Raw genomic sequence first — 26,160 nt, 5'->3', positions numbered from 1 at the left:
AGGATCATATATAGAATTCAATGGAATTAATGATAGCCAGGAAGAAGGAAGATCATTTAAAATATTTTGACATTTCAGTGGATTGTAACATAGGAGGGGGAAAACAGAAACTCTCTTGAGTTCTGAAAATTTCTGAGAGAAAAAAATATATGACGTACATTATAAAAAATGCAGTCACTATAGCTTCAGCACTGAAACAATCTATAGTATCCCCCTCTCTTAACCACACCATTCTACTCTTTTAGCCCTTACTTTATCATCTCATTCCATCAGTTTCTCTACCTCTGACTAGTCCCTTAACCTTCTCATTTTGTCTGAATACTTAAGGCTTTCCCTGACCTCACTTTATTCCAGCCCCATGGTCAACACTTGAAATACTCTCTCAATAGCACCCTCAACTTAAGTCAGTGTGGACATCCACCCTCTCTTCTTCACTCAGGAGAATGAAGAAAGCCTCATGACCCTGACATTATTACAAAGTAAGAGTTTCAATTCTCAGTCACTTACGAACCTCTCAAATGACCACCTCTCTTTCTGAAATTCTTGAATTTAGAACAGCTGCAATTACTCTGTAACAATTACCCTAAAACTGGACTGTGAGAGTCAGCATTTTTTAATTTAAAAAACAACAACACACACCTTTTTCATCCTTGATTGTAAAAGCACTAGATGCTAAACAAAATGAGGCTACATAAACACATTAATATTTTGTTGTAAACTATCAGTTAGGGCAATAAGCACTGATTAAGAAAAAACAAACAAGCAAAGAGCTACAAATAAGAAATAGCTAAAATGCTCCCTTAGGAAAATGAGCATGCCATAAACATCTATAGACTCAATGATGACGAAGAAGCTTTCAAAAATACAATAAAATTTCTCTTTGGCCTCTAAAAAATGTTAAACTTAGCAAATGAACTGGTTTTCCAAAAAATGTTAAAACATACATACAAAAATTATCTATATATAAATTTACATTTCTGAATAATTACTGCTGCTGTACTTAATGAACAACTAAAACATGATTAAAGAAGCAGATTTATTGAGTAAATAATTTACTCAAAATTTATGTCTCTGCTATTTAAAAGGATTTCTCAAAAATGCTGTAAAACTTCATTACTGTAATTGAGAATTTACTAGTTAGAATTTTATAATAAGGTAGATCAAAGCCTTAAAGTTTTTCTTTAACACATTTCCTTATACACAGTAGAAATGAACACTTTAAAATTTAAGAGAAAAGTATTAGTTACTTAAGAGAACTATCCTTTTTCACCAACTCTCCATATTTGGAGGACTCTTTATAAATCATTTAAGTGTCAATGATTAAGTAAGAATCCAAAGAATCCTTTCAAAGCTGTTTTCAGTCTTGCCTTAATAAGTGATTACAGTAACAATTAACCTTATTTTTATACTTTTTTCCTAGTGTGAAATCACCGTAAATGTTTTGCCATATTTTAGGAAAAGCAAAAACTAAAAAAAATGATGTTCAGATTATGATTCACACTAAAATATGTTAATATAATTTCAGTTATAAATTAAAAGTAATTTTCATTTTAAATGTTTTTAAATCATTTAAAACAATATTTTTAAAGTATTTAATAACTAGAAGTGTGAGTTGTGATTCATTTAAACTGCAAACATTCAACTGGCTATTGAAAAAAATAATCATAATTTAAAATTATAAATATTTTCTAACTCAATTCTCATTTTCAGAGAAAACAAAACATCATTAAAAGCTTAATTATCATTTTGGTCTTACTGTGATCAATGTAGTCAATCTTGTGACATCACTGTTGAGAAATCTGCAATAGAAAAGCAGAAACAGAATTCAGCTGAATCATACTTGAGTCAGTAATTTCATAAACTAAGAAGTTTGTTTAGAATCTGTCTTTCTTTATGCCATAAGTCATATTTAAACGAATATAAAGTTGTGAGGAAAAGTACAATTAGCACAATACAAATAAACATAAAACACTTGAAGTTTATAGGCCATTATTTATTGGATTATGGTAAATTATGTTTTGCTTATAATCAGCAACACCCAGGGTTAGCATAATATAATATACAGGGTGTCCCAAAAAAACTATATACACACTTTAACAGCTGATAGCTCAGTTTCTAAAATAAAATGTATTTTAATAAACACTGCCGCCCGGCCAGCATGGCTCAGTAGTTGAGCATCGACCTAGGATCTCGCTTCCATTCCCAGTCAGGTCACGTGCCCTGGTTGGGGGCTTGATCCCTAGCGGGGGGCGTGCAGGAGGCAGCCGAGCAATGACTCTCATCACTGATGTTTCTGTCTCTCCCTCTCCCTCTCCCTTCCTCTCTCTGAAATCAATAAAGACATATTTTTAAAAATAAATAAAATAAATAAATAAACACTGCCTTTATAATTATTCAAAGTGTTTGTAAATGAACAATAGGGCATTTGGGTTAGTTTTATTTGTTTTCAAATATTTACAAGAAGAGAATTACAGTGTCTTAAATATACTCCAAACAAAGGACAGCTATTGTTTATACTTTTTCCTCTATTATTAAATTAGCAGTTCAGTTTGTGGCCGGAATGTGATCTACTTATTATAAATTAATAGGAAAAACTGCCTCCTGGAATCCTTATGAATAGTGACAAAACTTTTAAAAATTGAAAATATAATGGGAAAGAAACTATACACTATAAACCCAAGGGAAGTTAAAAGTGAAAGTACTTCCCAAGCTATATATGATTTATAGTTCTTATCCCTGTAAAACCTAAGCTTTTAGAAACTTCTTAATGAACAAGACACGATTTAAGGTAAGTTTTAAACTGTTTAGTGTTAAAAAGTAATACAATAAATAGTACAATGTTTTAGGATTCACAATGAGCTGTCATGTATTATTTCATCAGATGCTCATAACAATTCCTTCAAATAAGCAGAAAGAGATATTTCTTATTATATACTCAGGGAAAATAGATGATAGAGAGAATGGATATGTGACTTGTCCAAGCACAAAGAACTGAGTTTTCCTTGGTTCCTTTTTTATATCACACACCTTCCATGCAATCCATCCTGCCAATGAGTTTCCCTCACTCTGTCCTGAACTCAAAAGCACTTATTACTGCTTGTTACCTCAATAACTCAAGATATTGCTCTCCTATATTCCATTATGGTTTCCCTTCTTCTATTCTTAACTCTGTGACAAATATATCAGCTCACATCACTCTCTAATCCAAAACTGTTCAATGGCTTACCCATCACTTAGGATAAAATCCACAGTATCTACCCATGAGAAGCCTTCCTGTACCACCAGAGAATATTTTCAGCTGCAAGCTCCATAGGAGAAGATACCTGGAGCACTAGTATAGTACTTAGAACCCAGTAAACTATGCAGTAAATAGCGACTGAAAGAGTAAATAATTACTTAGTGATTTCCTCCTGCATCTAGCACTATGCCCAAAGAGAAGTTAAGTAAAACTTCTGACAGTTATTATTAAGGAAAATATGCCATAACAACTTATACATTAAAATAAGTCATTTTTTAAAGCAAGGTGGGGGTGTTATAAAAGTGGGTGAATTACAGGTGTGAGATGAGGATTTGGATAGTGAAGACGAGCTAATGCAGAGGGAATGGGAAACGCAAGATACAGCTTAAATGGAGAACAAGAGGACTTGATGCTAAATTAAGTATAGGAACAAGGACAGCAGAGAATGAAAGATTACCACAAAGGTTACTATAGGTTACTCAAATGGAGATGTTTCCCAACAACAGGCAGAAATTGCAGTTTAGAATAGTTCAAGATTTGTAAATCAGTCATTTAAAAAAGTACAATTCAAGCTAAGAATGTGGATGAATTCACAAGGGAATGGAGCAGGGGGGAAATACTTATCGAGCAGGATTTGGGGGATATCCATAAATAAGGCTCATGGGAAGCAAGAGAAGTGTGGGGGTGTTTTGTTTAAGTCCAAGAAATAGAGAAACAGAAAATATACTGACTGAAGGCAAAACAGGAAAGATTTGTATGGAGAAGAACGTGCTGGCTTTAAATGATGTGCGGAGGGGTCAGAGAAGATAAGCCTGGAAACTTTCTCTAAATTACCCATCCCTTCCCCCACCACTGTATCAAATCAGATCAGAAGGCTACATAGATAAAACACATAACTCTCTATATCCAAAGACCTGCCTTCAAGGAACTACTTCCTAGCATTATGCTCTCAATTTTAATCAACACACAAAAAGTCTGTGATGGTAAAGCGTTAATACAGAAAGTTTTGTGAAAGAAGCAATTATACTTTCTCTAAAATTCTGTAATTCAAATAGGTGTTAATTTTTTTAAATAATTACATTCAAACATTTGTAATGAAATAAAACAACTGCAACTGAATAAACAGATAAAAGTAAATGTTCCATTTTATATTTTATTTGGGGGGAAAAACAAGATAATTAAGACAATCTAAAATTTAAAAATACATACTTTATTTAAAGCTTATAGTATAAAAAACTGGTAAAGGCAGTCCATCATCATGGTAGCAATTTTTGCAGATGGCTTGTTGGGTACTTGCAAATGCAGGAGGAAAAAAAAGTACATGAAATTAAAATCACACTAGAAGTTAAAAGCAGACAAATCTTAAGGCTTCTCATAAAAGCCTTAAGTGGCTTTTACAAGGAAAAGGTAATTCTTTAAAACCATCTTGAAACTAGGGAATATATTCCAATTACACAAACAAAAAGCAATACTACATTTTATGAAAATATAATTCAACTAATATATTCCTTACGTGCTATTTCTCTACAAGTCACCATTTTAGTAAATATGCACAGAGAAAATCTCAACTATATTTAGTCTCAGAAGACATGGCCAATGTTAAACTGTGGGGGGAAATAATCTTAAGTCATGATATACAATTACATGAGTATTCTTCCAGTAATTAGCATATAACTATCTTTATGTTTCTTCCTCCTCTGACACAAAAAAGAAGAGGTCTTTCCTCATGTAATCAATTTTAGCACGCAAATCTTAACCTTCACCCTGGCCAGTGTGGCTCAGTTGGCTGGGTGTCATCCCATATCCCAAAAGGCCGCTGGTTCGATGCCTGTCAGGGCACATGCCGGGCTGCAGGTTCGGCCGATCCGTTTCTCTCTCCTTCCCCCTTCCTCTCTCTCTAAAAATCAATAAAAAATCTTAAAGAAAAATCACAACCTACACTTGACAACACCACGTAAGTTGCAATATATACAAAGTAAGGATATTTATCCCTATCTAGCTTATTGAAAAAGATTCAAAAAATACAAATGAACAGAAAAATAAACCTACCTGCTTTTTCTCACTTTATTCAATCTGAACATAGAAAGATATGCTGATCACCTCTAAAATTCATTTAAAATAATAGACACTAAAATAGTGAATCATTCATTCATATATCAGTTTCATGTTTTCTCTGTGTTCTATGCTTTTTCCAAGGTGTGGTTGTACAATTCAAGTTATTTCTAAACTTTACATATGAAAAATAATCTCATAAATCAGATGCTACTCAACGGCTGCTTCAGTGTTGCAATCTTGGACTGTACAATGGAAAGTCAGTGTCTACCAGTCTCTTTTGAAAGTACCAAAACTATGCATAATTTGGCACATACTTTTAAGGCTTTATAAAAATCTAAACATGCTTGTATCATCATCTACTTATTTCAAATCCTGACCATTATTTTATTATTATTATTACTTGGGGAAATTCGGTAGGAAAAGGCACAGGCTTTGATAAGCCATACTTCTTCGGGAGGTAGGAGAATACTTGTAAATAATAGGAAAGTACTGGGAAAACTGGTGAACAAGTGACCTGCAACTAGTGTAATACACTCTCCAGTGCTGCGCGATGAAACCTTCCGCAATGACAGAAGTAAATGTTCAGTATCTGTGCTGTCCAATTCCCAGCCCATAGCCAAATGTGGCTTCTGAGCACTTGTAATATGGTTAGTGTGACTAAGGAACTGACTTTTAAATATTAATTTTAGTTACTTTAACTTAAATTTAAATAGTCACATGTAGCTAGTGGCCACCATGTTAGACAGTGCAATTAGGCATTTCTGAAACCAGAAAAGGATTGAACTGTAAATGATCCTACTAAATATTTGAAATATTATTTCCTCTCTTTTTTAGAAATGGGAAAAAACACCTCAACTGTGTTGGGTAGGATATGTTCATTTCAGAAAAACTGCTCCAAATTTGGAGAGAAATCATTTTATCCTCACATAACTTTCATGTTTATGTTTGGTGGGGGGGAAAGTTTATATTATCATTGAATCCTTAATGCATCATAGTGCTTATAAGAGAAAATAGTGTTGGGTTTTGGAGAATTCAGTTTTATACCTCTTTAGGTTGCATCAATACTGCCTGGTATTTAAATTTTTCAATTGTTTTACTTTGTTCAGGTGGGTAGAAGTGGTTTATAAACCTTCATTTATTCATGTACTCTTATGACTAAAACCTCAACAAACATAGGAAAACAATTTTACTTTATTAATAATTTTAACAGTCCTGATCCTTGGTAACCTCTTTAGCTATCCATTATTTTCTTTTCTTATTGTAAGGAAAAAACATGAGCAAGCTTTAACAGCAAGTTTTAACTAAGAATGTAACATGGTACATATGAAAGAAGACTGCCATCATAGTCTAAAGTGGGCATACAAATAAAAGACATTATATAACATTAATAGAAGCTTTGTTAAGCAGTTTTGTCAAGCACCAATCAATTTAGATACTTAATCTACATGCAACAAAGCTTTAAAGTGACAGACACGGACTATGTTGTTATCCAGGTTAAAAGTTGTTTTCTGATTTCACGGAGGGAGATATCCAAGGTAAAAAAGAAAGTAAAATAGACAGCTTGAATAGGTATGGGTTGCAATTCCAAGCAGTATTTTTGGTGCATCATATTCATTGAATGTTTCCTCAGGTTAAACTGTAGATCCAACTAGGGTGTGTGGTAAAATATCACATGTGCTTCTTTCCTTAATGTTCACAGGGGCTGTGAAGGCAGTAGTAGCAATGATCCCTGCCACATTAACCCATGCTAACTACACTGAAATTAATAAAAAAGGTTAGAGCCTTTTACCCTTAAAAATGGACAACTTACTTCTGAAATAAAGTGCTCATATACTTACAGAACTGGAAGAAAGAGAGTTTTATAGATTTACCAATTCAAAGCCTTCAATTTTTATTCTGACTGTAATTTTTTGATCAACAAAAGAAAGATTATCAATGCCAAGGTTCTATACACTGGCACTATTTGGCTTTGGAGACCTCACCAGGCTTTCTGGTAGGTTAAGTAGACTTCTAATTCAGTACTCCCTGCTGTTGATTAATTCAATACCTGCTGTTAGAATTAATAATCAGAAGCCCATTATCTACACCAGAGATACTCAGTAAATTAGAAACTGATGACTCGACAGCCTCCCCAAAGAAGTCTAGAAATAAAGCAAATGATAGTTTCTCATTTTAAAATCACTAATTTGTCATATCACAAAATGAAACAAAGTGAGGCTTCCCATAAGAGTGCTTGCCGTAAGTACTAAACAAAACCAAAAGCAAAAAAAGAAAGAACAATCTTTTAAAACCTCAAAGAGATGATTTACCAGGATCCTAACTTTCTGTCACCCTCACCACACTACTACTCTCTTCAAACAATTCATTGTCAGTAGTACTACTTCAGGTAAAACCAAATATAAACAGATGGCATTTAAAAAGCACTTCTTGTGTTGTCAATGGTTTCACATTTCTTACAAAATTTCACTATCCTTACTGCAAAAAAATGCCATACCCTCAAAGTGTATTATATTCTTCATTTGCACCACTTGTCCTTATTGTTCTGGGTGATTGAAACTTCTCTACAAGAGATAGTTCCCATAGGTAAACTCACAAAAATTTAAGACAAATAACATAAGCCTTATAACATCAAATTTAGCTAGAATTCAGATGGTTAACTTCATATTCCGCTGATAATAAAAACCATCCAAACGAAGCACAAATGGCTATCAGAATTGGTGAATTGTTTTAATAATTTAAGTATCTATAAGCTGTGGGTTTTTCCAAACTTTATCACCCGATTCTTTCTACACGAATTAGCACTTCTCAAAATCTTTACTAAGTTCATAGATTTCTGCTTTAGAGCCATAAATGGGCATACAGTAGAGGAAGAAGGTGGTAGCACAACCAACCTGTGTTGAAGCAATCTTGAGGTTAATGTATACACAATATCCAAAAATGAACTAATCTTTTGGGTGAGGTAATATAATAAAGAGCTCCATTTGAGAAAAATTATATGCTGTTTGAGCTGCATATAACATCTCCAACTATAAAATCTTTAAGGAATTCAACCTAAATTGCAGCATTTAGGAATTATTATTAATTAAGTTAAAACATATCTGAATATAAATTAAGAGGAAATTTTTGTTTTTAATCAAAATTAGAGTCCATCTTAGTGCTGTCAACAAATGCCACATCAATCGATAATTTGCCTCTTACGAAACTGTCTTTTTAAAAAAAAACCACCTCACTTGAATAAGCCAGCAATCAGAAGAAACATAAGCTCATAGTTTTATAAAGGTTTCATGTACCATAGCTAAAAGACTGAAATGAAACTATTCCAATCCAAACTTTCAAAGACCCAATTCAGACTATGGCTATGAAGACTGGTGAGGCAATTACACACTCTAACAATACACAGTGAAAAAAATATTTAGTTAGATCCAATAACTAAAGTTGCCATCAAATATTAGGTTTCAGATAATATATATTTTACTATTTTCTATTAAAAGAACTCTGTTATGAAAATTTAGGGATATTAAATATTACTATTGCTATTTTGTTTTTCTTAGAATTCTTAGAATTATTTCATTATAAAGAAGAAATCTAGTCTAATACTTTCAACAAGGGACTACATAACCCTGGTCCTCATTCAGAATGTTGGCATATATTCATTATGTACCTTAGGCAATAATCTCTTAGTACTTCAGTTCACCATACCATAATTATCTATTTCACAGGGATGTTGTGAAGTTTAGTTAACTATGCTTATAAAAATTTTTAAGGTGCACAGATGAAAGACGGGTGCAAGGCACAGATACAATTAAATGTTATGTACCTGATGAAAAAATGGCACTTAAAAAACATTTAAAGCAACATGGATGAATCTTAAGGATACTATGCTAAGTGAAATAAATATGTGCTATAGACTGTGTCCTCGCGCCCCATAATTCATGTGTTGAAATCTAATCTCCAATGTGATGATATTTGGAGGGAGGGCCTTTGGGGATGAGTAGGTAATGAGGGCAGAGCCCTCTTGAATGGGATTAGTGCCTTTATAAAAGAGATCCCAGAGAGCTTCTTGCCCTTTCCATCATGCGAGGTTATGGCAAAAAGGCAGCCACCTATGAACCAGAAAGCGGGCTCTATCCACACAACAAATTTGTCAACTCCTTGACCTTGGACTTCCCAGCCTCCAGAACTGTGAGAAATAAAGTTCGGTTGTTTATAAGCCACCTAGTCTGTGATATTTTGTTATAGCAGCCAAATGAACTAAGATAGCAAGGCTCAAGAGGACAAATACAATATGATTCGTACATTAAGATATGAGGTAGCTATATGAGGGACCTTTGAGTAGTCAAATTCATAAGACAGAAAGTAAAACAGTGATTGCCAGGGGCTAGGGCGGGGGAAATGGGGAATTATTGTTTAATGGGTACAGTTTCAATTTTAGAAGATGAAAAATGTTCTGGAGATAGATGGTGGTGATGGTTGCACAACAATGTGAATGTACTTAATGCCATTTAACTGTATACTTTAAAATGGTTAAAATATCAAATTTAATATTATGTATATCTTATCACGATAATAAAAAAAATTAACCAGTGTGAAAATCAGAATATAAATCACAAACCAACATTAAATTTTTCTCATTCATTAATTCACTCATAAAACATTAATCAAATCAAACAATTCATTTGTTCATTCATTAACTATGAAGTGTCTTCTATGTGGCAGGCACCATGCTAGATCTGGAAGTACGGTGGTAAAAAGGACAGTCTCTGTTTCACAGAAATTATGCAGAAATAGTAGAGACCTAAAAAAACATAAAAAAGTAAAAAATGTTACTCTTTTTCATAGTGTTAAGCACTACAAAGAAGGGTAAAGAGATGGAATGATGGCAACAAAGGCCTCCCAGAGAAGACTGTTGTCCTGAGACCAAGAATGAAGTAAGAAGGAACACTTCAGGCACAGAGAATAAAAGCAAGTGCCAATGCCCTGAGGTGGAACGGCTTAGTGTTTTAAAAAATGACAGGAATGCACAGGGCTATTGCACAGTAAGTTAGAAGACAGAAGAGCTAATAGGCACAGATCATGAAGGACCTGGAAAGTAACAGTAATAGTTCGGATGTTATTCCAAACTATTGAAAGCAATGTGATGCTTTTTCTAAGGCAGTGATGTGATCTGATTAAAAAGGACACTCTCATCACTGTATGCAGAATAATCTTGGGAATAGGGAACGAGGAAACAAAACAGAATACAGAAATCAGTTTAGAAAACAACTCTAGTAATTCAGGTGGAAATGAGGGATTACTGTCATGGTAACCATGCTGGTGATAACAAGTGGATGGCTATTTGGTTGCTGATGGACTACATAAGAGAAAAAAGCATCACAGTTAAGGATGACGACAAGATTTTGGACAGATCAATTGGGTGACTAATGCTGCTAAAGACTGAGATGGAGACACTGCAGAAGGAAAAGGCTTGGTGGTAGGGGTAGTGATTGTATTAAGAAGTCAAGAATTTGGTTTGGGCAGTTAAGTACCCAAGTGAAAAGTTTCAGGAAAGATGACATGATCAACTCTGACAGTTGCTGCTGGGAAAACACTTAACCTTAGGGCTGAAAAATGACCATTGGATTTATCAAGATAAATTCCACTGGTGCCCAAGACAAGAATATTGTTAGTGGAGTGCTAAAGACAAAAGCATGAATAGGATAAGTAAACAAAAGGAAGTGCAATGAGGATATAGAAGCCGTATATATGAACAACTCTGTGAAGGTGTTTCGCTATAAAGGATTATAGAGAAATGGTACTGTAACTGGAGGGGAATGTGGGGCCTTGCAAGGTTTTTGTATTAAAATAGGGAATTGTACAGCATGTTTCTATGCTGATAAGATGATCTAGAGAAGGAAAAAAATTATGGGGAAAATAACAGAAGCAAAATCAATTATTACTAAGCATCTAATAAGTGCATAAATCCAACCTTGCTGCTAGAAATGCAAAGATAATAAATATAAGAGATGTAACTAATTTAAGGATTATATGAAAACTATATTGAAAATCAGAGGTGGAAATGCCACATGTAGATAATTAAATTAAAAGTCATTTAGAAACAATATTATTTTAAAATAGAGGCTGCCATGTTAAAATAGTATGCAAAACAATGTTGACATATTTTACGATGTGACGGCAATGTCCTTCTAAGCTACAGCTGCACAATGTAAAAATGCCATAAACAGCTTTTAATTCACTATGCACAGTGGGGCTTAAATAGGATCAACATTAGACAAAGAGTAAAGCCAGCAATTTTACAAAACATCTCTACTGAACTTCCCCATTTCCCTCCTCTGTATTGACTCATTTTCACTTCTGGATTTCCAGAACCCCACTCTTCTATAACTCATCACTCTACTCAAAACAGAAAGCAACTCACATACCAATCATTTACACAAATCTTCATCATTTCCAGAGTTCCCTTCTCTCTGCTTATTACTTTCCATCATGTTCCCTTGCCTCCTTAAAAAAATTAAGTTAGTTAAAAAAGAATTTGAAAGTCATAAAGACAACTGGCTAATTAGACATTAGTGTAAATTAATTTATATAAGTTACTCGAGCATATATGCATTTTAAGCTTTTTAAATTATAAGAGACTTTAGCCCCTGTATATCCTTATACTCTGTCCTGTTCTAAAATACGATATAAGGTAATATACTAAGGTACATAATATACAAAACAGTAAGAAATTGAGAGTGAAGAAAATAATATCAACCAAGAATAAAGTTCATTTAAAAAATGCATGCCACAAGGCCCTGTAGTCTGTTACCGGGGGACCAAATATATAGCTTCGAGTTTCCTGACAGCCAAGAAATGACTGTTGTTTGCAGCTTTCGTTTGTTTATAATATTGACAGTATTCATAAGGTGATAATAAATCATTTTCTTAATGGAAGCACTGATCTATTTGTTACTGAGACCTGAGAAAAGTCATCCTATTGAATGGTCAAAAATATTCCAGCAATAAACAAAATAATGAGTTTTGAAGAACTATTTATTTAATCTCCCTCAGAGACTGGTCAATGGTGTAGTACTTAAGAGCATTTCAGTTGCTAGAATAATATGGTTAGAGTATGTCACACATAACTTTAATTCAAGGATAAGATATGAAATATCCAAAGCAGTATTCTATGTGTTTCAGATATTCCTCCCCACGATATTATAATTTTAAAAATCTGCCCAGCCAGATTGGCTCAGTGGTTGAGCATTGATCCATGAACCAGGAGGTCACGGTTCAATTCCCAGTCAGGGCACAAGCCCAGGTTTTGGGCTCGATTCCCAGTAGGGGAGTGTGCAGGAGGCAGCCGATCAATGATTCATCATTGATGCTTCTATCTCCCTCTCCCCTCCTCTCTCTAAAATCAATAAAAACATATATTTTTTAAAAAGTACTATAATTTTTTTTAATTGAGGTAAACCTCCCATAAAATTCACCATATTAAAGTATACAATTCAGTAGTTTTACTATATTCACAATGCTGTGCAACCACCACACCACTATCTAATTCCAGAACATTTTCATCACTCTAACAAGAAACACCATAGCAATTAAGCAGTCATCATCCATTGTCCTCCCCACTCTTCCTTCCAGCCCCTGGCAACCACTAATCTACTTTTTGTCTCTCTGAATTTGTCTATTCTGGACATTTCATACAAATGGAATCATATAATATGTGACCTTTTGTGTGTGCTTTCTTCAACTTAATGTTTTCAAAATTCATCCATATCATAGCACGTATCAATACTTCTTTTTTTTTTGGCTGAATAATATTCAGTTGTATGCACATTTTATTTATCCATTCATCAGTTAATAGACATTTCACTTGTTTATACCATTTGGCTGTGGTTTATGTGTGGACATAAATTTTCAGTTCAATCAGATACATACTAGGAATAGAAGACAGAAGTTTTGGGTCATATGGGGCTCTATGTTTAACGTCCGAACTTTTTCAAAGTGGCTTCAAATTACATTCCCACAAAATATCCAATTTTTCACATTCTTGCCAACACTGTTATTTTCCATTGTTTTGTTTTTTTATACTTATCCTAGTAGATATGAAATACTATCTCACTGTAGTTTTGATTTGCATTTCCTTATGGCTATATGATGTTGAGCAGATTTTCATGTATTTATTGCCATTTGAATATCTTCTTTGGAGAAATATTCAAATCTCTGCCCATTCTTTAATTGGGTTATTTATTGTTTTGTTGTGATGTTTCGTTACCAGTTTTCAGAATAAGAGTGACAAAATAGAATAGATTATAATTTGTGCAAATGAAGATGGCAGATCAAAACTACTCTGAGGCAGAAAACACATCTCCATTCTGTTGTATACTAATAGCAATACTAAATCCTTGCACTGTCTTTGAAATCTCTTCCTCCTCACCATGAGATGTATTGCCTAGTAAAAGAACAGTTGACATCTATAAAGAGGCATACTGTTTTAACATTCAGCAAAAACTGGCAGTTGTCAAGTAATCAGAAAAAGAGGTAGATACTTAAAACAGCTTGCAGCACTGCAAAAGAGACAAACAAAATAAATGGATTAAACCTTAAGAAAGTAAAAGTATATAATATTTGCATGTTTACTGAGTTCTTCATACGGAATGAACAGCGTTAAAAAAACTAAAAGCTCTTCTATTTGGAGCTTTAAAGGCAATGCCAGTTTGATTCTTTCAGCAGTGGCCAATGATATGCCAATGCCTGGATTACTCTGTCTGAACAGGCAACATTTTTCTTTAAAGTTCTAGGAATAGAAGTACTGATCATCAAGCTAGTTAATCAGATTCAATCAGCAGATGAAATTTATGGTAAAAATGATGTGAAAAGAACACTTCTCAGTTTCCTGGTTGTGATTCTTAAGAGCTAGAATTTGAAACAAAGATAACACTGAATTTGCTGGGAGAAGAGAGAAAATCATGAAAAGTTGCTTAGCTTAATCACCTGAATATCTAAGTTTTATTCAATATAACTTTAATTCATTATTGTTATAATAAATGAATTTTATTATACCATTTACTATTTTTTTCCTTAAATGAGGGTTTCCATGACCTGCCCCCTAACATTACTTGGCATGATCTCTGTTCTACCTAATGATGAACAGGCAGCATTTACCAATAACAATATATGCCTTCTGTTCCTAACTAATTACGTCTTGATTTATAATTTCAACATATATTTGTGATATTATCAATGATACATAAGCATTACATATTAATGCCACCCAGCCTTATTTTAAACACAAAAATCATTTAAATAAAAAATAGGTTCTTGTTCTCAAACTGCCAGTGAGTTAAACAAGCATAAAAATTGGAATATTGCAAAAAAACAGCTGCCCTCAGTTTCTAAAAACATTGTGAAGTGAGTTATTCAGAATGAAACAATGTTTTTGAAGCAATCCAAATAACCAACATACTGCAAAATGTTCAGACTGTGTTCTTCCTTTTCCTATCATATACCTAAACAATATAAGCAAAGAAGTTTCCATAAAAATCTATATAGATTTAATCTGTACTTCTGTAATTACTCACTTCAGCAAGTTTTCTAATATTAAGCAGAAATTCTATAAAAATGTGAATATAATGTTCGCTACATTTAAAAGTTGGTAGATTTAGGATTTTTAAAAACAAAAATATATAATAAAATATATTTAAAATTCTCATGATAAAATGTTTTTGATTCAAAATTTAAAAATGATTTTACTTTTTTAATTGCTTTATTTTCATATTAGAAAATCTCTATAAATAGAAATTTCATCATTTTCACCAATTAATTCTGGGAGATTTGTTGTGGTGGTCTACCTTAATCCAAAGATTAAGTCAAAGCACCAAGATACAGAAACTTTTCATGGTATAATAATGAGCTTGTGGAGTTTCTGATACACAGCACACATTAAGTTTTCAATACACAGCTGTTAAACTAAGTTGTATATCTTATCTGTGCCTCAGCTTCCCCTTAGGTGCAATGCCAGTAAGTGGAAAATAAAAGATTCTGATCTTTGGTTTAAAATTTCAAACTTAAAATGTTCTTACTTAGAAATCCATTTGACTATGGAAAGACAATTTCACTCTAGTTATTTTTGGGGGATTTCACTGTGTAGAAAAGGGCAAGAGATTTAAAAAAAAAAAAAGGTAGAATAGTACAGATGCTCCTCAACTTATGTGGGAGTATGTCTCAATAAACCCACTGTAAATTGAAGATATCCTAAATCAAAAATGCATTTAATACATCTAACCTAGCAAACCTCATAGCTTAGCCTAGCATGCCTTACCTGTGTTCAGAACACTTACTTTAGCCTACAGTTGGGCAAAATTGTCTAACACAATGAATACACTGTCGAATATTTTTTTCTGCTGTAGTCTACTTTAATCCAAAGAAGCTAGGTCAATGAATTAAGATACAGAAAATGTTTCATGACAAAATAAAAAACCTGTGTAGTTTCTGACACATAGTAGGTTTTTAAAATACATCTGTTAGACTAAGTTGTATATCTTATGATTATCCCTGTGACCCTGTGGATGACTAGAAGCTGCGGTTGGCTGCAACTGCCCAGCATCAAGAGTATTGTTTCCTGCCAAAGCCTGCGTGGCTCAGTGTTTGAGCATCAACCCGTGATCCAGGAGATCGAGGTTCGATTCCCGGTCAGGACACATGACCGGGTTGCAGGCTACATCCCCAGTGGGGGGCATGCAGGAGGCAGCGGATCATCATTGATGCTTCTCATCATTGATGTTTCTCTCTCTCTCTCCCTCTCCCTTCCTCTCTCAGAAATCGATCAAGACAAACTTAAAAAAAAAAAAGTATTGTTTCTCATATTGCTAGGCCAGGAAAAAAAAATTCAAATTCAAAATTTGAAGTATAGTTTGTACTGAATGCATATAGCTCTCACACCACTGTAAAAAGTTAAAAAAAAATTTTTTTTAAATCACTAAGTCAAACCATCCTAAGTCAGGAACATCTATGGAAATCTTCCCTATATGTCACCCTGAACTGAGAGTGACTACACCTTTTCCTGTCATTTATAGCACCAGGACATTTCTTACCCTTTCTCAACCTTCTTTCCTTTTGTCAGGCAAAAAGGAACTTTCTAATCTGTCATCTGCCCTCCAACCCCAATTCCAGTTCTCAGCACTCCTTGCAGCCTGGATAAGTGAGGTAATCTTAAAGATGGTGTGGATGTCTCTATTTCTAAATAATTTATCTCATATTGTTAGGATATTTTTTATTAATTTGTCTCCTTTCACTAGATTCCAAGTTCCATAAAAGCAATGGTTATGTCTAAGATATAGTAGATGCTTGTGATATAATAAAAATTAAATATTTGGTCTCTGTCCCTGGTTCCTGGAACAGTGTTCCAAAAAGCTCTAGAATTTAATTTTACTGTCTTTGAATGCTGGTGAGATTACTCAAGGGGAAGGGGTGTGTAAACAGCTTCAGAATAGGGGCTGGTCATTAGAAAAATCAACTACTCAATTAGAGGGTTAGAACTTTGAGTTCTACCCCAGAAAGAGAAGAAGGGATTGAGATTAAGTCCAACATCAATGGACAATGATTTAACCAGTCATGTCTACATAAGGAAACGTCCATAAAAACCCTAAACAATAGGGTCAGGGAGCCTCTGAGTTAGTGAACAGATGGATCCTCACGCTGTAAGAGTAGTGTACACTGACTCTGGAAACAAAGGCTCCTACAGTCAGGACATTCTGGACCTTACTTTATGTACCTCTTCACCAGGCTGTTCATCTGTATCCTTTATAATAAATTATAATAGTAAGTATAACATTTTACTGAGTTCTATTGAGTACTGAAAAAGAAACCTCAATACCTTTATTCTGGAAAAATTAATAAGTGAAAAGTGAACTTCTAAAAAATACATGATTTTATTTATTACCATGTATAGTCAATCATTCTTTTATCACTTTTTAGCTTCTGTTTTTACTTTCTTGCTATTCTTTTATATTCAAATTTTCTATATATAGGCAATGCTTCCTTTTATCTTTTATAGTTATTTTACCTTAAGCACTCTTTGAAACTTAGTATTACTTTCAAGTTTACCAAAACTTAAAACAAGTGTATTATCAAAATCAAATCAAAAACAAAAATCTGGTCTCCTTTATAAAAGACAGAATTTAGCATAAACTTACCTATCTCATATTATTTATCATAAACAACTTTAGAATAAGGATTATTTTTAATTAGAATTTTATTGTCCAGAGATTAACAGAGTACTTAAGACATGATAGGTACTCATTACCTAGCTGGAAGAGAAAAAGAAATACTGTGAGAAAAAAAATGTCAGGTAAACAACTGGAAATTAGAAGAGGGGTAAAAAAACTTACGAGAAAACAGAAGAAGAAAAAAAAAAAAGGAATACAGAATGGGAAAGGAGAATACTGAATTTGGCCAAAGAATATTTTGAGTGATCTTCAAGAAACTAATTTCAGATAAAAAATCATGAAAGGATAACAAGACCACACAGAGGTAAGGAGAACCTATTGCAAGAAATCTGGTAATAAGGGACCCAAAATTGCCAAAAAAAAATCTTGTAAAAGAAAAATCAAGTTAGAGGGCTCACAATTCCTACTTTCAAAATTTACTTCAAAGCTACAGCAATCAAAGCAGGGTAGTATTGGCTTAGTACTAGATATTTAGATCAATGAAAAGGAATTGAGAATCAAAAAATAAATCTTTTATGGTCAATTAATATTTGACAAGACTGCCAAAACAATTCAGTGGGGATAGAATGTCTTTTCAACAAAAAGCACTGGGACAACTGAATAGCCACATGCAAAAGAATAAAGCTGAACCCCTACCTCACACCATACATAAAAATTAACTCAAAATGGATCAATGACCCAAACATAAAAGCTAAAATTATAAAACTTTCAGAAGAAAATATAAGTGACCTTGAATTATGCAATAGTTTCTTATATATGACATCAAAAGCAAAATAAATCAAAGCCCAAGCACAAGAAGTCAAAGGAAAAACAGATAAACTGAACTTTATCTAAATGTAAAACTTTTGTGCTTCAAAGGACACTATCAAGAAAGTGAGAAGATAAGCACCAGAATGGGAGAACATATTTGCAAATCAGATACCTAATATGGGAACTGTATCCAAAATATATATTTAAAACTCTTTAAAACTCAGTAATTAAAAACAAATGGCAATTTTTAAATGAGCAAAAGATTTTAAGAAATATTTATCCAAAGAAGAAATGTAAATGATCAATAAGCACATGAAAACACGCTGAACATCATTAGATGTTGACACCATCGGAGAACTGCAAATCAAAACCACAATGAGATACTACTTCATACCCACTTTAATGACTAAAATGAAAAAAAAAAACAGAAAATAAGAAGTGTTGGTGAAAAACCTTCAAAGATTGTTGGTAGGATTACAAAATGTTGCAGCAACTTGGTAAATATTTGGCAGTTTCTCAATAACTTAAACAGAGTTATCATAATCCAGCAATTCCATTCCTAGGTATATAACCAAGAGAACTGAAAACATATATCCACATACAAATCTACATATGCACAGAATGTTCATTGGCAGCATTATTCATAACTGTTTAATATTCATAAGTATTCAAAGTCCATCACTGATAAATCAAAAAACAAATTGTGGTATATTCCCATAATAAAAGATTCTATGGTAACGAAATGCAAGTACTGATCACATGCTATGACATAAATGAACCTAGAAAATATTGTTACGGGAAAGAAGCCAGTCACAAAGACCACATCCTTGAAAGTCTCCTTTTTGTGTATGGTAAAAGTTGGCGGTCTAGTTTCTTTCTTTTGCATGTATCTGTCCAGTTTTCCCAGCACCACTTAATGAAGAGACTGTCTTTACTCCATTGGATACTCTTGCCTCCTTTGTCAAATATTAACTGACCAAAATGGCGTGGGTCTATTTCTGGGGTCTCTGTTCTGTTCCATTGATCTATATGCCTGTTGTTCTACCAATACCAGGCTGTTTTGATTACAGTGGCTTTGTAATACAGTTTGAAGTCTGGTAATGTGATCCCTTCCCACTCTGTTCTTTTTTCTCAAGATGGCTGCAGCTATTCGGGGTCTTTTTTGGTTCCACATAAATTTTCAAAATGTCTGTTCTAGGTCTGTGAAATATGCTGTTGGTATTTTAAGAAAGTCTCCTTTTGCCCTGGCCGGTTTTACTCAGTGGTTGGAGCACCAGTGGTGGATGGAAAGGTCATGGATTCCGATTCCAGGTCAAGGGCATGTACCTCAGTTGCAGGTTCACTATGTGTGGGAGGCAACCAATAGATGTGTCTCTCCTACATCGATGTCTCTCTCTTTCTCTCTCCTCCCTCCCTCCCATCCACTCTCTAGAAATTGACGGAGAAAATGTCCTTGGCTGAGGATTAAAAAACAAAAGAAAGACTCCCTTTATATGAAATGTCCAGAATTGAAAAATTCATAAAGAAAGTAAATTACTGGTTACTAGGGTCTGGGGGAGTAGGAAATAGGGAGTGACTTCTGGGTTATAAGAGATTTTTCATGGAGTGATGTTCTTATATAGTAGTGATGATTACACAACTCTGTGAATAAATTAAAAACAAATGAATTATATACTTATTTAAAAGGGTGAATTTTATGGTATGCAACCTATATCTCAATAAACCTGTTTTTTAAAAAATAGTTAAGAGACACATAGTAGATACTGAGAGGCTCCAACATATAACAAACAGGAGGGCCATAAAAAAGAAATGGAGGATGTGATAAAGAAGCAATATTTGAAGGGTTAACCAGTGTTTGTTAGAATTAAGGAAGGAATCAGTTTCTCAGATTGAAAGTATATTTTGTGTCCCAAGAAGGATAAGAAAAATATATCCACATTTAGACACATCAAGATAAAATTGCAGAACATTAAGGATAAAAAGGATGTCATAAAAGATGTCATTATCTCATAAGGAATAATGACAGACAATTCCTCAGCAATAGAAACCAAAACACAATGAAGTAATAGCTTCAAAGTGAGAAATTTTATATAAAATATGATCATCTGTTCCTTAAAGATTGGTTTATTTTTTCTTATTTTGGGGGATGATAATTTTAATATTGATACTGTTTATTTACTGGCTATTGATTTACTCAGACTTCTAAAAATCCTGAAACAACATTATGTTTTTCTAGGAAATTTCCCATTTAATATGATTTCAATTTTATTAGAGATATAGCTGTTCACTTTATTTCATTACTTTATAGGTGCATGCAATTTAAAGATTTTTATATCTTGATAATTCCTGATGAAAGCAACCCCTTATTAATTTCTCTCATCCCAAATAAAATTCCTTACTTTGATATTACTTTGCTTGAAATTAATATAATTAATCCAATTTCTTTTGATTAGTATTTGCAGAGTATATCATTTATACCATTTTACTTTTAACTTACCTATGTCTTTATAAATTTTTTAATCCTCACCCAAGGATATATTTCTTATTGATTTCTTTAGAGAGAGAGAGAGAGGAGAGAGAGAGAAAGGAAGAGAGAAACATCGATGTGAAAGACAAACATCGATGGGTTGCCTCTGTACATACCCCAACCCGGAATGAACCTGAAACCTGAGTATGTGCCCTACCCGGGAATTGAACCCATAACCTTTTGAGGTACAGGATGGGATGATGCGCCAACCAACTGAGCCACACTAGCCAGGGCTAGTTTTTATATTTAAAATGAGTTTCTCTTCAACAGCATATAGTAGGGTCTTACATTTTTATCCAATTTGGCAATTTTTTTCCACTAAATTGGCATATTTAATATAATTATTGATATGACTGGATTTAAATCTATCACCCTGCTAGTTGTTTTCTATTAGTGCTATATTTTTTGTCCCTTTTTCTTCTTTTCTTACCTTCTTTTGGATTAAATATTTATTATTTATTTATTTTGAAAAAGACAGACAAATACAAGAAGACATTTTATGGAGCTAGTTTAATTTTGAAAGCAAAACCAAACCAATTTCAGTTGCAAAATCCTAAATAAACTGGTAAGTAAAATCCAGCAATACAGTAAAATACTATTAACAAATCATGATTAAGCAGGTTTTATACAGAGTGCAAGAACGGGTCTGTTTCTAAAAAGTTATTAATGTTAGTTAACAGTTATCAATGAATTATATAACATCTTCTCAAAAATGCAAAAAACATTCAATAAATTCTAACTCTAAGTTATGATTAAAAACTCTTATGCAACTCAGTGGAACAGTAGGAAAGGTCTTTAACATGACAACAGATTAACAGTCACAAATATTCATTAAAATAAAGAAACATTCCCAACAGAGTCAAGAAAAAACCTAAATGTTTGTTGTTACCACTTGTATTTAATAATGAATAAGTGTGTAGGATTTCAGGCCGACAGCCAAACTGAAGTCCCAGTCAACAGCCAGCATTAACTTCAACACAGCAAAGATACCTCCAGATTATCCCAGCCCAGAGCATCTACAGCATGTGGAGCAGAGAAAACTCAACCCTGCTATACCATTTGAATTCCGGACAGCATGAGATGTAATCAAATTATTGTTGTTATAAGCCTATGAGTTTTGGGTTACTCACTGTAACAATACAACAGTAAGGAGTTTTTTTAAAGCCTAATCACAAAGTAAAAAACTAATGAATTAACAACTTTTCAACTTCAATACAACAAACACACTTTAATCAAAGTGAAAAGAAAAGGCACCAAGAAGTCATCTTCAATACACATAACTGTGTAGCATATATGTAGAATAAAAAGACACAACCTAATTTTGAAACAGGGGCCAAGAATATGAACAGACAATTCACAAAGGAAATTTAGATGACTAAGATTTCAGCCAAACAATCAAGAAATAAAAATAGCAATCAGCTATCACTTAATAACCAGTCAGACTGGTAAAATTTTTAAGTCTGATAATATCAAATTCATTCAGAATCAAAAGAAATGGAAACTTGCATCTACCCCTTGCATGATGATATGGTTCAGAAAAACCAGGGACTTACAGCAGGCGGCAATGGCCCCCAGACTCCCAGACACCCCCTCGGGGGGTGTGGATGGCAGGAGTTTGGGGATTCACTTGAGAACACTGGAGGGGACACCCTGAAGGTCGGGCAGGTGTGGTCTGCCGACAGCCATGAGGTGAGAGCTGTCCCAAGTCACAGCACAGACCTATGATCTGTGAAATGTTAATTGTACCACCATCAGAGAGAGCACTGTTCAATGCTAATCATTTCAAGGTGCCAATTCAGTTGTAGATACATGCCCTTCAGTAACTCCCACAGTTATGCATAAAAAAACAAGTACAAGAATATTCCTTGTGACACTTATAGTGAAAAATTATAAATACCCTATATATCTATTATTAGAACAGATAAATTAATTGTTACACTCAATGAAATGCTATTTAGTAATCAGACTGAATGACTTATGTTACATGAATAAACACTGATACATCTGAAAAACAAAGATTAGTAAAAAAAAAAAAAGGAGGTTGAAAAATGAAACAGACAGTATAATGCTATAGAGGGTTTTAAAATATGCCAAAGAAAACTACATATCATATACATGTATGATACAAAAAATGTACAACACTTTCATAGGAGCAATCAACATCAATCAGTGAAGAAAGGGAAGAGAAAAAATAGGGTTGGGTAGGTTATACATGAGTTTCAAGTTCAAATTAAGATTCTGATTTGGACAACTGCTTAATAAAGACAAATCTCTGAAATGATAATATAAATTTATGCAAAAGAATATTTTATTTGTAGTAGCAACTTTTGAAGTTACCTGTATTCTAGAAGACATATCTCTTTTCAAGGATACAGTTATTAAAGTGCAATAAATTCTAAATACTGATATTTCAATGGAAAATGCTTTGATTTTATTAATTAACTGACACAGTGTAAAGGGGACCTATTTAAACCCTCTTAAGTCTTCCAATATCTAAACTTCAAAATTATTGGATAACTTTAGGCTTTATTGAAAATAGTTAGAATTTATTAAAAAACAAAAATTCACTTTTTTGTAATGGCCCTACACTTAAGTAACAGAACTAGAACCTATATTTCATCTCTCTGATCTTTGGAGTCTAAGCTTTATAGTAATCGCCTATTCTTTCAAATGGGTGTTAATCATTCCTCAATCTTTGAGAGCACGGGGGGGGGGGGGGGGGAAGATTAAGCAAAAAAGAAAAATAAAGACAAAGAACTGATTGACATGGACAACAGTGTGGTGATTGCCAGGGGTGGTGGTGGTAGAGGTGGAAGAGGGTATAAAGGGGGATAAATGGTGATGGAAAAAAATAAAAACTTTAAAAACAGTTTGGTGATTAAATTGTAAACGAAGGAAGCAAAAACACATACATTAATTTTTCCCACCAGGAAAGTGATTACAAATTTATCTTATATTTTTTTGAAAATATTTGTAAAAATTATATTACAAAATAAAAAAGCCTTTCAAAATAAAAAGTACAAGTTAATAACTGAATTTGATGTCTATGAAATATGTTTCTAGAGGTTATAAATGTATTAATACATTTGACTCCCTAGTTTTCATTAGCTATTGAGGGTTTTAGGGATAAAAATCTTAATATACATAATTAAAACTACTAGGAATAACTTTATGGTATTCCAGAAGGGCCCCTGGAACACCTCAAAAAGATATGTTTCCTCTCCTTAAAAAAGAAAAAATTTAAACTAATCAGGCTTGTTCTTTTTTAAAAAATACGTTTTTATTGATTTCAAAGAGAGGAAGGGAAGGGGAGGGAGAAGGATACATAGATGAGGGAGACACATCCATTGGCTGCCTCCTGCACCACCCCTAGTGGGGAATGAGCCCCCAGTGCAGGCATGTGCCCTGACCGGGAATCAAATGGGCAACCTCCTGGTGCATGGGACGATGCCCAACCAAATGAGCCACACTGGCCAGGCAGGCTTGTTCTTTTTTAATGTTAGATTGGATGGGAAGCATTGTAGAATAAGTGGTGAAAAACTAAGGTATATTGTATGGGTAAACAATGGGTGTAAATTAAATGAGTAATCAGGTTTAGGGAAAACCCAAGAGGGCAGCAAGGTTCTCTCAGCTCTCTGGGAAATACCTTTTTCAGTTTTTACTCACGTATCATAGTGCATTTAAGATGAACTTAACTTGAATGAAGTTATGAGCTGACATTATTGAATGAAGACATCTTACACTATTGCCAAGGTTTGGTAAAGTCACTTTAAGAAAATGCCAAATAGGTAACCACTTCCTTTGACAGTGAGCTCCCAGGAAACAGACTTTAAAGATCATGGACTGCCACATGGAGATTTTGTTTATTGAAAAGGATATCAAATAAAAGACACTCTCCAACCTCTCTGACTCTGGCCTCCACCTACAATGGACACCAAAGACTCCTCCAGGACGGGAAGCCCTGAACATGAAGGGCAGACAGCTATCTCAAGACATCAGCAAGTCCTGTATGCCTATGGATTGATGGTGAACTAAAAAAACAATTGTTTGATTTTCTTTACCTGTCTGCTAATGATAATGGACATTATACTTGTTCTTTGGGGTTTTCCATATAGTCCAACTGTTAGTAATTACTATCAATGTATAACTTTTTTTTTATTGATTTGAAAGACAGAAACATTGATGAGAGAGAAACATGGATCGGTTGCCTCCCAAACGCACCCCGACCACAGACCAAACCCACAAGCTGGGCATGTGACCTGACCTGGAATCCAGCGCAAGTGAGGACACTCAACCGAGTGAGCCACACCAGCCAGGGTGTACGACTTTGAATTTAGTTAAAAAGATTCTAAATCACTGTGCTAAATATGAACCTCTCCTAAAACCAAATTAAAGAAAAAGTTCAGAGCGTGACTATAGAAGGACTAAGCAAGGGATGACTGGGTTTTCCTATGGCTTTATTTTCTTATTTCAGGATAATCTGCACATGGATAATCAACTTCCATGACGTGCTGTGAGCATTTCACGATTTTGTTTAGTTTTAAAAATTCAATTAATAGTATGCATGACTAGGCAACGAAGTGACAAAACTAACCATGAGTGATCACCAGAATGTGGTTTAGAGACTTTGTCACCCATCTATTCTTGAATCCTGAGAATAAGTAAACTACAGAAAACCATCTGACTTGATTTTAATATGTTTTACTCTAGACTATGATTATTTCAAGTACCTGAACTAGCGGCACTGATCTTTATAAAAAATGTTCTGAACCGGCATATTTCTAGAAATTATAAAACACCTTCCTCCTTTTTGAAGGCCGCCTAAACCAATAGAGCTCTCAGAGGCTTCATTCAGCTATGAAGCTATTATCGTTATTGCCAAGTTAATCTTAACAAATTGACACATTTCTACCATTTTATCATTTCTAAACTGTGCTGTTATATGAGAACTTTAAATAGCATCTAAGTTCAGATTCTAAAAATCTACGTTTTTGATTTGATGCCATACTATTTAACTTATCACCTGCATTTATAAATTCAGCATTGAATTTCAGAAGGGTGCTGGACTCAGGAAGAATACCCACATTCTTGTTCACTATACAAGTACTTATTCACTGTGAAAGAAAGTGTCACAGAAAACACATTTTAAATGTTCAAGAGAGAATAAAATAAAAATGGAAAATACAAGAAAATTCAATTCAAAACAGAGTATAACCATGTATTTATAAATGTGTATATTTACAGAGAAGAAAGAGAAAGTTCAATGGTACTACAACATTTAAGTGGTTACCTCCAGATAGTAGAATTTGAGTGATTTCACTCTCTCATATAACTCTTTCTGCATTGCTTAAACTTTCTATATGATACATTATCTTTAT

General features: G+C 33.7%; 1 protein-coding gene across 9 annotated transcripts in view; it reads right to left on the bottom strand.

Annotated features, from left to right (window-relative positions):
- LOC107541990 (bromodomain adjacent to zinc finger domain protein 2B) overlaps nt 1-26,160 on the bottom strand; it is a 294,279-nt gene that overhangs the window by 237,303 nt on the left and 30,816 nt on the right. For all 9 annotated transcript variants that reach the window (XM_016220936.2, XM_087819826.1, XM_087819830.1 and 6 more), the window contains exon 2: nt 1,757-1,799. The gene's annotated coding sequence lies outside the window, so the exon portion shown is untranslated. The remainder of the gene's footprint in view (nt 1-1,756; nt 1,800-26,160) is intronic.

The sequence above is a fragment of the Miniopterus natalensis genome, chromosome 8, assembly GCF_054644295.1.
Source record: "Miniopterus natalensis isolate mMinNat1 chromosome 8, mMinNat1.hap1, whole genome shotgun sequence".
NCBI lineage: Eukaryota > Metazoa > Chordata > Mammalia > Chiroptera > Miniopteridae > Miniopterus > Miniopterus natalensis.
Note: the sequence above shows the minus strand (reverse complement) of the source record. Positions and strands in the feature narration are given on the sequence as shown.